Source organism: Megalobrama amblycephala, linkage group LG18 (assembly GCF_018812025.1).
Source record: "Megalobrama amblycephala isolate DHTTF-2021 linkage group LG18, ASM1881202v1, whole genome shotgun sequence".
Classification (NCBI taxonomy): Eukaryota; Metazoa; Chordata; class Actinopteri; order Cypriniformes; family Xenocyprididae; genus Megalobrama; species Megalobrama amblycephala.
Genome location: NC_063061.1, coordinates 17,081,146 through 17,093,479, shown reverse-complemented (window position 1 = coordinate 17,093,479; position 12,334 = coordinate 17,081,146). Strand labels below are relative to the sequence as shown.

At 37.5% G+C, this 12,334-nt stretch overlaps 1 protein-coding gene across 1 annotated transcript in view; it reads left to right on the top strand.

The window, feature by feature from the left end:
* Window positions 1–6,655: 6,655 nt before the first annotated feature.
* The window catches only part of LOC125252666 (serine/threonine-protein kinase pim-2-like), a 681,247-nt gene continuing 675,568 nt past the window's right edge, over window positions 6,656–12,334 (top strand). Inside the window, exons 1-3 of the mRNA XM_048166154.1 lie at window positions 6,656–6,729; window positions 8,636–8,728; window positions 8,805–9,089. The gene's annotated coding sequence lies outside the window, so the exon portion shown is untranslated. The remainder of the gene's footprint in view (window positions 6,730–8,635; window positions 8,729–8,804; window positions 9,090–12,334) is intronic.

The window sequence follows — 12,334 nt, the reverse complement described above, 5'->3', positions numbered from 1 at the left end:
AGACAAAAAAATAGCTGAATTTATTCAAATAACCCCATTCATAAGTATGTGAACCATTGATTCTCAATACTGTGTGTGGTTACCTGATGATCTACGACTGTTTTTATGTTTTGTGATGGTTGTTCATGAGTCTCCTGTTTGTTCTGAGCAGTTAAACTGAGCTCTGTTCTTCAGAAAAATCCTCCAGGTCCTGCATATTCTTCAGTTTTCCAGCATCTTCTGCATATTTGAACCCTTTCCAGCAGTGACTGAATGATTTTGAGATCCGTCTTTTCACACTGAGGATGACTGAGGGACTCAAACACGACTATTAAAAAAGGTTCAAACATTCACTGATGCTCCAGAAGGAAACATGGTGCATTAATAGATGGGGGGTGAAAACATTTGGAATTTGAAGATCAAGGTAAATTGTATTTCATTTGTCTTCCGCAAAACATGCAAGTATCTTCTGTTGCTTCCGAAAGGCAGTACTAAATGAAAAAAATGTCTATTTAAACAAAATAAGACAAATTTGGACATCTTCATCTTGTTCAAAAGTTTTCACCCCCCGACTCTTAATGCATCATGTTTCCTTCTGAAGCATCAGTGAATGTTTGAACCTTTTTTAATAGTTGTGTTTGAGTCCCTCAGCTGTCCTCAGTGTGAAAAGACGGATCTCAAAATCATTCAGTCACTGCTGGAAAGGGTTCAAATATGCAGAAGATGCTGGAAAACTGAAGAATATGCAGGACCTGGAGGATTTTTCTGAAGAACAGAGCTCAGTTTAACTGCTCAGAACAAACAAGAGACTCATGAACAACCATCACAAAACATAAAAACAGTCGTAGATCATCAGGTAACCACACACAGTATTAAGAATCAATGGTTCACTTACTTATGAATGTGGTTATTTTAATAAATTCAGCTATTTTTTTTTGTCTTGTGGATTATATGTAAACATGGACAGTACTAAATAAAACATAACATGCATTTTGTATTATCTCCTTTATTTTGTTAAAATTATTCACATTTTCACAGATTCTGCAAGTGGTTCACATACTTTTTCTTGCAACTATCTTACAATATGTCAGTGCCATTGTTTTGTGTTGAGATGCACACCATCAAGGTTTTTATTTTTATAAGGAACATTTATAAAAGCAACTTAATAATTGAACAAATGCCTAATCCTGGCTGAATTTAAGCCCTGTCTGTGAAACCAGGCCATGGACAGCTAAGTTTACAACACAAATTGTATGTTCACTAAAGCTGTAATAAACACTGTAATTTTATGAGTCACGTAGTCTCATCTTTTGGTTCAGAGCTTCATTTGTCATTAGTTGATGCTTCACAGCTAAATATTTAGCTTATTGTTTAAATATAGATTTAAAAACTACATTTAGATTTAGCATTTTGACTGATAAGCTATTTTTATCAATTTAATTTAACCATACATGTCTAAAAAAAATACAAATTGCAACTTTTTAAAAATAAACCTGGTTGAATTGTGCAATTTTTGTATATGCTCTATTTTAAAACAAGCACCCAGATTGATTTGTGGGATATTACAAAATACCACATTTGCGAAAATAAAGTTTTTTATGTGAAGATTGTGACCTGCAACATGAGTGTCTGGTTCAGTCCCTGAACTGTTCACATTCGACACCCACAGCTGGAAACTATGAGTTGCAAGCTTTCAGTTGCTCCTGTTCTTGAGTCTAGGGGTTAGTTCATGGAAATATCTTGGTAAATGTGCTTCCATCACTGAATATCATCTTTGATGTAGCTGTAAAGTTTGTTTGATTCACAAACCTGTAAACGGATGTTCAGATATAGTTATATTACAATTATTTGATGTCATACAATACCCCTGCCTGTCACACATATTTCCATTTCCTGGCTGCTTACGCAGTAGAAGTAATGTGGGTGTATTAAAAATCTGTTTGGGGGCAAACTCAGCAGTCTTGATTCAAGGTAATGTCATCCTGTTGTTTATATATAAATATTTAAATGAGCTCCCACACTGAAAACAGTAGTAATGTTACTTAAATATATTTCAGTGGAAACTATCGTTAAATGGTACATTTCTTTTGCAGTGACTCTTTAGACACTCTTTCCTTCATTTTTGCTGATTTTAAATTCAATTATTTGAGCATTTTGTGACTGATGATTCTTAATATAGTTTATAATTTAGTCTATGGTCTCAACTCTGTCTTTGGCGATCACAACCCTGTCATGGTGCTCAAGTTTTTCCTCATTTTTGATAAAACTGACACGCTATATTTCCTCTTTAACTGTGCACAATGGCAACATAGCATTTATAGGCAAATGAAAGGCCAGAACCCTCTGGCCACGTGTCACCATATGTCTCTGACTTGAGGCCTGCAGAGCCCTTCATGCTGTGTGAACAGCTGAGCCACTTCCCTTTATGAATAAACATATCACTTGTTTTTTGTTGGAATATGTATTTATGTTGTGAATTGGCATTTTTCACTGAAAAGGCCTATGAGACATAATTTAGAATGTCATATGCTGACTTTTGATTTAACCCATTTTATTGATTATTTTAGCCAGGTGTTTTTGCATCTGCAATAGTGAATTCTTAGGACCCAATAGCACCATCAGGTGGTGATCTATTTTATAAAATCAATACAAGATAAAACTTTTCCTTCACTTTAGTTTTGGTAATTAATCCCCAGAATTCTAATTATTATTTGTTTAATTGTCAATAACAGAATTTACAGTTCCAAGAAGGTAAATTTAATGTATTTATCCAAATTTACTGTGTTTACTTAAGGTAAATTAATATCCTGCAACTGCAACTGCAAAAAAAAAAAAAAAAAAGATCTGTAACCAAAAACTAAAAACAAACAAACAAAAAAACATTCTAAGCTTGTCTTTGTATGGGCAGATTTGACATATTTGAGATATATATATATAAAAGCAGAAGTTTGCTGGTCTGGAGCCTTCAGATGTGTGTTAACACAATGCAAAAGAGGAAAGACATCAGCAATGATCTTAAAGAAGCAACTGTTGCTGCCATCATTCTGAGAAGGGTTACAATGCCATTTCCAAACAATTTGAAGTCCATCATTCTACAGTGAGGAAGATTATTTACAAGTGCACTGTCAAAAATCAAAAATTGAGAAAACTTAAAAGTTTAAGGCAACAAACTTCAGCAGATTTTTGTGTTTTCTCAACTTGTTTTTGTAGATTTTTGAGTTCTCTCAACTTTTTGTTGTATAAACAATATAGCAAGTTGAGAAAACTCAAAAACCTGTTGAAGTTTGTTGCCTTAAACTTTTAAGTTTTCTCAACTTTTGATTTTTTGCAGTGTGGAAGACATTCAAAATAGACATCAGTCTTCCCAGGAGTGGACGTCCCAGCAAATTCACCCCAAGATCAGACCGTGTAAATTGCAAACAACCCAGGAACTACACCTCAGACTCCACAAGCCTCAGTTAACATGTTAATGATAAAGTTTAAGACAATACAATTAGAAAAAGTATGGCTTGTTTGGAAGGGTTGCAGGGAGAAAGCCTCATCATTCTAAAAAGAATATGGCAGCATAGCTTAGGTTTACAAAGTTGTATCTAAACAAACCATAAGGCTTCTAGAACAATGTTCTTTTGGCAGACGAGACCAAAGTGTAGATGTTTGACCATAATGCACAGTGCCAAGTTTGGTCAAAACCAAAAGAACATATCAGCACAAACACCTCAAACCAAAAGTAAAGCATGCTGGTGGAGGGGTGATGATTTTGGGCTTGTTTTGTAGCCATGGGCCCTGGGCACCTCACAGACCATGAACTCCTCTGTATACCAAAGTATTCTAGAATCATATGTGAGGCTGTCTGTCCGACAGCTAAAGCTTGGCTAAAATCGGGTCATGCAACTGTACAATAATCTGAAGATCACCAGGAAATGGTGAAACCAGAATGGCTGAAAAAGAAAAGAATCAAGGTGTTGCAATGACCCAGTTAAGTCTGGACCTCAACCTGGCTGAAATGCTGTGGCGAGAGCTGTGATAAACAAATACCCACAAACCTCAATAAACTGGAGCAACATTGTAGAAAAGAGTGGGCGAAAATTCATCCAGAATGATGTGAGAGACTAATAAAGTCATACAGAAAATAATTACTTAAAGTTATTGCTACTAAAAGTAGATGTACAAGCAATTGAATCATAGGGTGTCCTAAGTTTGTCACGCATGCTTTCCATTTTGGCTTTACTTATGCTAAATAAATTATGATGTAGTGTGATGTATGTCATGTGTTATTGTTCATCTGAGGTTTTATTTTCCAAATTTTAAGACCTGCCAAGCATTAGATATTTTTTTTTTTATTCAATAGGGGATAGATATACAGGTGCTGGTCATATAATTAGAATATCATCAAAAAGTTGATTTATTTCACTAATTCAAAAAGTGAAACTTGTATATTATATTCATTCATTACACACAGACTAATATATATCAAATGTTTATTTCTTTTAATTTTGATGATTATAACTGACAACTAAGGAAAATCCAAAATTCAGTATCTCAGAAAATATTGTGAAAAGGTTCAATATTGAAGACACCTGGTGCCACACTCTAATCAGCTAATTAACTCAAAACACCTGCAAAGGCCTTTAAATGGTCTCTCAGTTTAGTTCTGTAGGCTACACAATCATGGGGAAGACTGCTGACTTGACAGTTGTCCAAAAGACGACCAGTGACACCTTGCACAAGGAGGGTAAGACACAAAAGGTCATTGCAAAAGAGGCTGGCTGTTCACAGAGCTCTGTGTCCAAGCACATTAATAGAGGCGAAGGGAAGGAAAAGATGTGGTAGAAAAAAGTGTACAAGCAATAGGGATAACCGCACCCTGGAGAGGATTGTGAAACAAAATCCATTCAAAAATGTGGGGGAGATTCACAAAGAGTGGACCGCAGCTGGAGTCAGTGCTTCAAGAACCACTACGCACAGACGTATGCAAGACATGGGTTTCAGCTGTCGCATTCCTTGTGTCAAGCCACTCTTGAACAACAGATAGCGTCAGAAGCATCTCGCCTGGGCTAAAGACAAAAAGGACTGGACTGCTGCTGAGTGATCCAAAGTTATGTTCTCTGATGAAAGTAAATTTTGCATTTCCTTTGGAAATCAGGGTCCCAGAGTCTGGAGGAAGAGAGGAGAGGCACACAATCCACGTTGCTTGAGGTCCAGTGTAAAGTTTCCACAGTCAGTGATGGTTTAGGGTGCCATGTCATCTGCTGGTGTTGGTCCACTGTGTTTTCTGAGGTCCAAGGTCAACGCAGCCGTATACCAGGAAGTTTTAGAGCACTTCATGCTTCCTGCTGCTGACCAACTTTATGGAGATGCAGATTTCATTTTCCAACAGGACTTGCCACCTGCACACAGTGCCAAAGCTACCAGTACCTGGTTTAAGGACCATGGTATCCCTGTTCTTAACTGGCCAGCAAACTCGCCTGACCTTAACCCCATAGAAAATCTATGGGGTATTGTGAAGAGGAAGATGCGATATGCCAGACCCAACAATGCAGAAGAGCTGAAGGCCACTATCAGAGCAACCTGGGTTCTCATAACACCTGAACAGTGCCACAGACTGATCAACTCCATGCCACGCCGCATTGCTGCAGTAATTCAGGCAAAAGGAGCCCCAACTAAGTATTGAGTGCTGTACATGCTCATACTTTTCATGTTCATACTTTTCAGTTGGCCAAGATTTCTAAAAATCCTTTCTTTGTATTGGTCTTAAGTAATATTCTAATTTTCTGAGATACTGAATTTGGGATTTTCCTTAGTTGTCAGTTATAATCATCAAAATTAAAAGAAATAAACATTTGAAATATATCAGTCTGTGTGTAATGAATGAATATAATATACAAGTTTCACTTGTTGAATGGAATTAGTGTGAAATAAATCAACTTTTTGATGATATTCTAATTATATGACCAGCACCTGTATATATCACAAACCCACCTCCCCTCACTCACGCGTTTCATTTGCTCCAGATGAATGCTGTTGGTGTTACAGGGCTTGAATTTTGGCGTGGGATTGTGCATATTGTGCATTTTAAGTGAACGTAAACCATTGAGAAAGTCACTTCATGTGTTTTCTCTGATCGGACAGCTTTTATAGGAACCGGAGCTTCTAACGGCTGCTGCAGTGACGCGATGACTTTACCAATCGGTGATACTCTTATTTGGAAGGCGGGACTAATTCCGCCATATTTCGCATTGCACTTTCTCCCATTCAAAACAATACGTCTTGTGTTATTCTGTAGTCTTTGGTTCTAACTCAGTAATAATATTTAAATTTCACCCTTTAAAAATGAGGTTGATAAAAGTTTAACAGATAATGTTTGTGTATTAAATTTACATCTGTGTGCTATCTCAGGCTACTTGTTTTCGAGAAACAAAACAATATATAATATAATATAATATAATAGAACAGGAACCAGCCCTTTGATGTGTCCACAGCATCGAATCTGGCCCCCTTTTAAAAAAGTTTGGACGGCCCTGATCTTACCAGTGCTGTTGGCATGCTCTCTCCTATTTTGGTCTTTAATTTTGAAATTAGCTGATGAGCAATAAAATGCAACTCATATTTGTTGCTTTCGGTGACGTGAACTTCCATTTTGCGGAAACACATTTATGTGGCCAAATGTAAATCCATCAGATCTGGAGTTTGAGATTGATCCTGAGCCGTCATCACCTGCACCAGATCGCTCTGGCGTCAAGCCATATAATGGTAAATCTCTCCAACACTATTTTAAACAGTATTGATGTCTTGTTTCCACTAAAAATATCTTAAGGCTCGTTTTCAGAGAATATTAATGTTATCTTTCGCTACAACCAATCACGTTTTGCTTACAATCGGTGCGGTCTCGTCCTGCATTGGCTTAGATATGAAGTAGAGGGTTCTTAAACAATGGTACAGTAAAAAGAGGTTTAAAATGTATATTTCGTTAGACCATTAGACTGTGTCAATGCAGTCAAACACTTGATCACGAAAATGTTTCAGATGAATTATACTTTTTTTTTATTGTAAAAGTAATTTAGAAAAAGTTAAGTTTTTTTTTTTTCAGCATTGCAACCTCTTTATTTGCATTATCCCAAACCATAGGTGCAGTGATTCCGAGGCTCGTAGCCTAAAACTGGTACATCACTGAAGCTCATTCAGGCTCATAGTTGGTATTATACGTGCAAGTGTGGTATTATAGCTAGTGTAAAACGGGAAATCTGTTTACTGCCACTGACTCGTCGTTTCTCACCGTGCTGCTTGTAGACAGTAGAGCTACGTGGACACTAATGTAATCCGTTTGTTTATAATGCCTTCTATTTGCTGCCTCGCGCTGTGCCGCGCCGCTCGCTCGCGTCAGGTAGAGGTGTTATAGCTGGGGATCTGAAAATTTACTGACGAGTTTCATGAAGTTTTATTGTACATCAGCTACCATGAAATGTCCGTTTTTAACTCCAGACAATGACTGTAAGAGCTTATGCCTTTTCAGGGTTGCTTAACAAACTGGTAAACTTTCTATCCGTAAGAAAACTCAGATGAACCATAATAATGTGCACGACACGTTCTCTTGTTCATTACTGCAGTGATCAGTAACACTCAGACCATAATACCCATCAAAATAAGAGAGTCCCTCTTTGTAAGACGGATAATGCAGACCTTATATAATTACACCAACAACAATATGTACAAAACAAATTTAAAGATCAATCACAATGAAGTCTGTTGAAGTCTTTTACACGCAAACAGCTTCAGCTCAATTCGAACAAGCGCCCATGGTGAAATATTATGGAGCTCCTTTCGGAGTCTGTTCCCGCTCCGATTGTAAAGCAATACGTGATTGGTTGTAGCGAAAGTGTGCTGTGATTGGTCAACGCCACGTGGTCGTTATCTGATTGGCTTGAGTAGTCAGTGGGTGGAGTCGACCAATTTGTGGATTTGTCTGAGGTCTTGACACTAGAATTGTTTCAAAATCCACAAATGCACAGAAAGCAATTCACGAATGTACAGGTGGTGATTCACAAATAAATGCAGGCAGAGTTGTGCTTGTGACATAAAAACATATTTGTGAATATGTTTTTTATTAGTAAATCTCATTTTATTTATTTGTGAATTCAATTATTTTTTGTGAAACTCCTAACATATAGTTGTGAATCTCATTCTATTCATTTGTGGAAACGATTGTTTTTTTGTGAATATCTTTATGTTTTTTTGTGGATCATAATCTATTTATTTGGAATTTTGCTACAATCCTACCCCCAAAAATGACTGACTTAATTAATATGAAGTATAAATATAATATGAAATTAAATATGAATAAATATAAAAAATATGAAATATAAATTAATATGAAGAAACTTGTGTCGGGTAACCCATTTGATCCCCCAATTTTCCCAGCTAAGTGATCACGTGTATTTGATTCCTATTCCTTGCATATGAAATAAACCTTTCAATTTGAGTGACTATAGTAACTATTTGTAATTGGCCACTGACATTGATTATTGATTATTATTAAAACATTTGGTTTGGAGACCCGGTTCTGATGACTGTGATCAGGATTCGCTGCCAGACTCGATCCAGGAGCTTCCTGGATATTTAACACCTCTGTCTTCTGATTTGTCTGTTTCTGTGTCCTCAGGTCAGGATCACCGGAGGAGGGAGTGGCAGAGCGGCAGCCAGCAGAGGCCAGATGATGGACACCCGTCCACTTCATCTAAACTCTCTCGCAGAGGTCAGAATTGGCCTTTAATAAAGAAATTATGGCTCAATTTCTGTTTCTATATTCAATGGCTGAACTGCTTCCACAGATTCCCTCTCTGAGGACAATTTAGTGAGGCCGTTCAGCAGAGAGTCCATCAGCCTCAGCAGCAGAGGCTCGTACAGCGTCGAATGGAGGTGGAGTGGTGATGTTTCGGATAGCCCAAGCGAACAGGGCAGTTGCAGCAGCTGCTGTTTGTCCAGGTCCGACAGCCTCGAAGGGTGGACGTGTCCTCCGCTGCCAGGTCAGGTTCCTGTTGAGCCAACAGAGACTTCACATGGCCGAACTGCTCCGGGAGCCAGGGAAGCTTCTCCTGTGACCAAGAGCTCCACAGGTGAGGCTGAAATAAGGCTGGACAGTGTAAAGTGTTCAGATAGAGATTTTACTATTTCCTGCATAACTGCTTCAAGTGTTTAACATCTTAATATCCGATGTCTTGTTTCCACTAAAAATATTTTAAGGCTCATTTTCATAGAATATTAATGTTATTTTCTCGACACAACCAGCAATGATATTCTTTTAAATAAACAATGGATCTAACAAGCTCATATATTTCTCATATTTTTCTGTTTGTTTTTCAGAGTCCTTTGAGTCTCTCTACTATGTGGGAAAGATGATTGGATCCGGAACATTTGGCAGTGTGTTCGAGGGAACACGCAAATTTGATGGCAAAAAGGTAAATCTTACTGAATTGTACAAACATTTTGCTCTTGCATGCATCAAATCATATTTAAAAAGATGTACAGATGGTTTAATACTTTAATACAAGGTTTGAATACTGTTATTAAGTTTTTGTTTTTTTCTCCAGGTTGCCATCAAACGGATCCGGAAGTTGGACAACTTTCTTTATCTTGATATCGTAAGTTGGCCAAAACCTGAATATGTATTTCGTTGTTTAAGTGCAGATTACTGTAGTTGATACACGTGTAGGAAGCATTAGGTGTAAATGTGATTGACAAATAAGCCTAGAGGCACCAAATAACTTTGAGCTGAAAAGGCTCTTTTGAACGTATCTAAAAAGATCACAGAAAAGTACATGTAAAAATGATGTTTTCTTCAGATTTTTACCCAGCTGACCTTCTGTCTACTGCTTTTCTCTAGCCTGGGCATCCTGAACCTCTCATTACAGAAGTGGCGCTGCTGCTAATGATGAGGCGAGAACCCATAAGCCCCTTCGTCATTCAACTCTACGAGTGGTTTGAACACCCTCGAAAATTCACTCTGGTCATGGAGTACCCGGAACCCTGCGAGAGCTTGCTGGACTTCATGGATCGCAATCCTCAGCTGGATGAAACAATCGCTCGGGTCTTCATGCGTCAGGCTGTGCTGGCAGCACAACACTGCATCGAGCACGATGTTTTCCACAACGACATTCATGCTGACAATTTCCTGTTGAAGCACACGTTAGAGATCAAGCTGATAGACTTTGGCTGCGGTCAGCTATTCAGTAGTGATGGCTACGAGAGCAACGTATACGTTGGTGAGCATTTTGGGAGTGTGGAAACCTGAATGTAGTGACTTACTAATTTGATGCTTTAAAAAAACTCGACAATATGCAAATGTCTTGCTTACAGGAAAACAGGATCACTGCCCACCTGAAGTCTTCACAGATCCTCGATTCCACGCCGTCCCAGCAAATGTCTGGGCTCTAGGAGTGATGCTGTATAAGATGGTAAACGCTTGTCGTCCTTTTCGCAACAGAAGGGAAATCAAACATGCCACAGTTACATTTCAGAGCTCCAAGTTATCCAGAGGTGAGTGAATAATATTGATAACATTGATAAACACACACACATAAATCAAACGCTCTGTACAGAAACAGTTAAAGGTGAAGTATGGAAGACTTTTTATATATAGCTCAACGTATAGTGAAGAAACTACATACTTCACTCTTAAAGTAAAGATAAGGAACATTCTGCATTATATTAATCATGTTTTAGATGCTGATTTCATAGGTGCCAAGTCACATGGTCATGACTTACTAACTCTCTCCTATTAAAATTTGTACAGAATGCAGTGATCTTATTAGCCAGTGCCTAGCCCGGGATCCAACTAAACGGCTGACGTTAGAGCAGATGTCACAACACAAATGGATTAGGAATGATCTAGATTGAAGAAGTTCAGGAGATTCACTCAATCAGGGATTTCAGGTGTGAGGAAGTGTAACAGACAGAGTAGGATTATTATCATTTCTCCTCAATTATGGATTATTTGAAGTGAGATTTTCAAATGTGTGTTCATTGTAATGTTCTTGTTATAGTCAAATCCAGTCACCTTCATTATAATTCAATAAATTCAAATAACAGAATCAGTGATGCAAACAGAATTCAGTTCTGTTGTAAATCAGCTCTAAAATATCATTCATGAGTTGACTTGTTCATATAATCTTTGTATTGGATAGGAAACAACTTGAGCTCGAGACTTGACCCGAAGCCTGAAATCCAACTCCGACCTGACTGGGAACTCAGAGCCTGTCCACGTCTGAACGAGAACACAAGACTGCGAGACTGGGAAGAAGTCATCATTTCATCACAGCCACATCTGCTTCGTTTTAAGTCATTTTTGCTTAATTTTAAAAATCAATCTAAAAATCATCTTTATTTATATAGCGCCTTATATAATTACCTATTTTTTTGTTTCCCAAAAACAAAACTGTAAATATGTAAATAAAAATCTACATGGTTGTAAACTTCAATGCATTGTAGAGTCTGTCTAAAACATAACACTACAATTAATGAGACTAGAGCCTGTGGACAATAATAATAATTTGGTGCATGACATCCTCATTGATTATTTTGGTTAAAGAAGATATTCTTGTATTATTAGAAAGATTTAGGTAAATCTTGAAGATTATAGGAATCCATCCAAACATTTACCTCTATATACACTGAATTAATAATGTGTTCAGCACTATGCAACAAATATTTTTCGGATTTTCTAGACCATTTTAAGTCGTAAAGTGAGCAGGATATATTAAAATGTAGCAAGTGGTGCTCACTGCGGATTATGTGTTCTGCGATTAGAATATAAATCTTACAAAGATGGTTATCATAAACTAGCGCTGAATCTGCTCTACCTAAATGTATGTAAGGCCAGGAGCCGCTACTGATACAAACCAACAACTGAACTGTCTTACAAACACAAAACAACTGAAGCATTATTTCAAAAACAGACTAGATATATGCACATTCAAACATCATTACTACTAGTTCACTGTAGTCTACTAAAAAGACTGTACTTTTGATGACATCTTGTGCTGGAACACCTCAAAAATAAACCGAAGGAGTTTCTGGTAAGCCAGGCTGATTATGTCTATCACGTGCTATCGGAAATTTGATAATTCCCACTTCTGAAGTCGTGATTACGAGCTTATCACATTAAAGTTTCGAAATGGGAGGGCGTTCATGTGGCATTTTTACCTAAGAAATTCGCATGTACGATAATTCAGAGAGCACGTGAAGGTAGCATTAAAAACAAAAAAGCAGTTATATTGGAAATTGAGAAAAGTCTGCCATCTTGTGGTGAAAAATGCTCTTACACAGCAGATCATGAAGTGGCACAGAGACTGAAAGAGTGGTT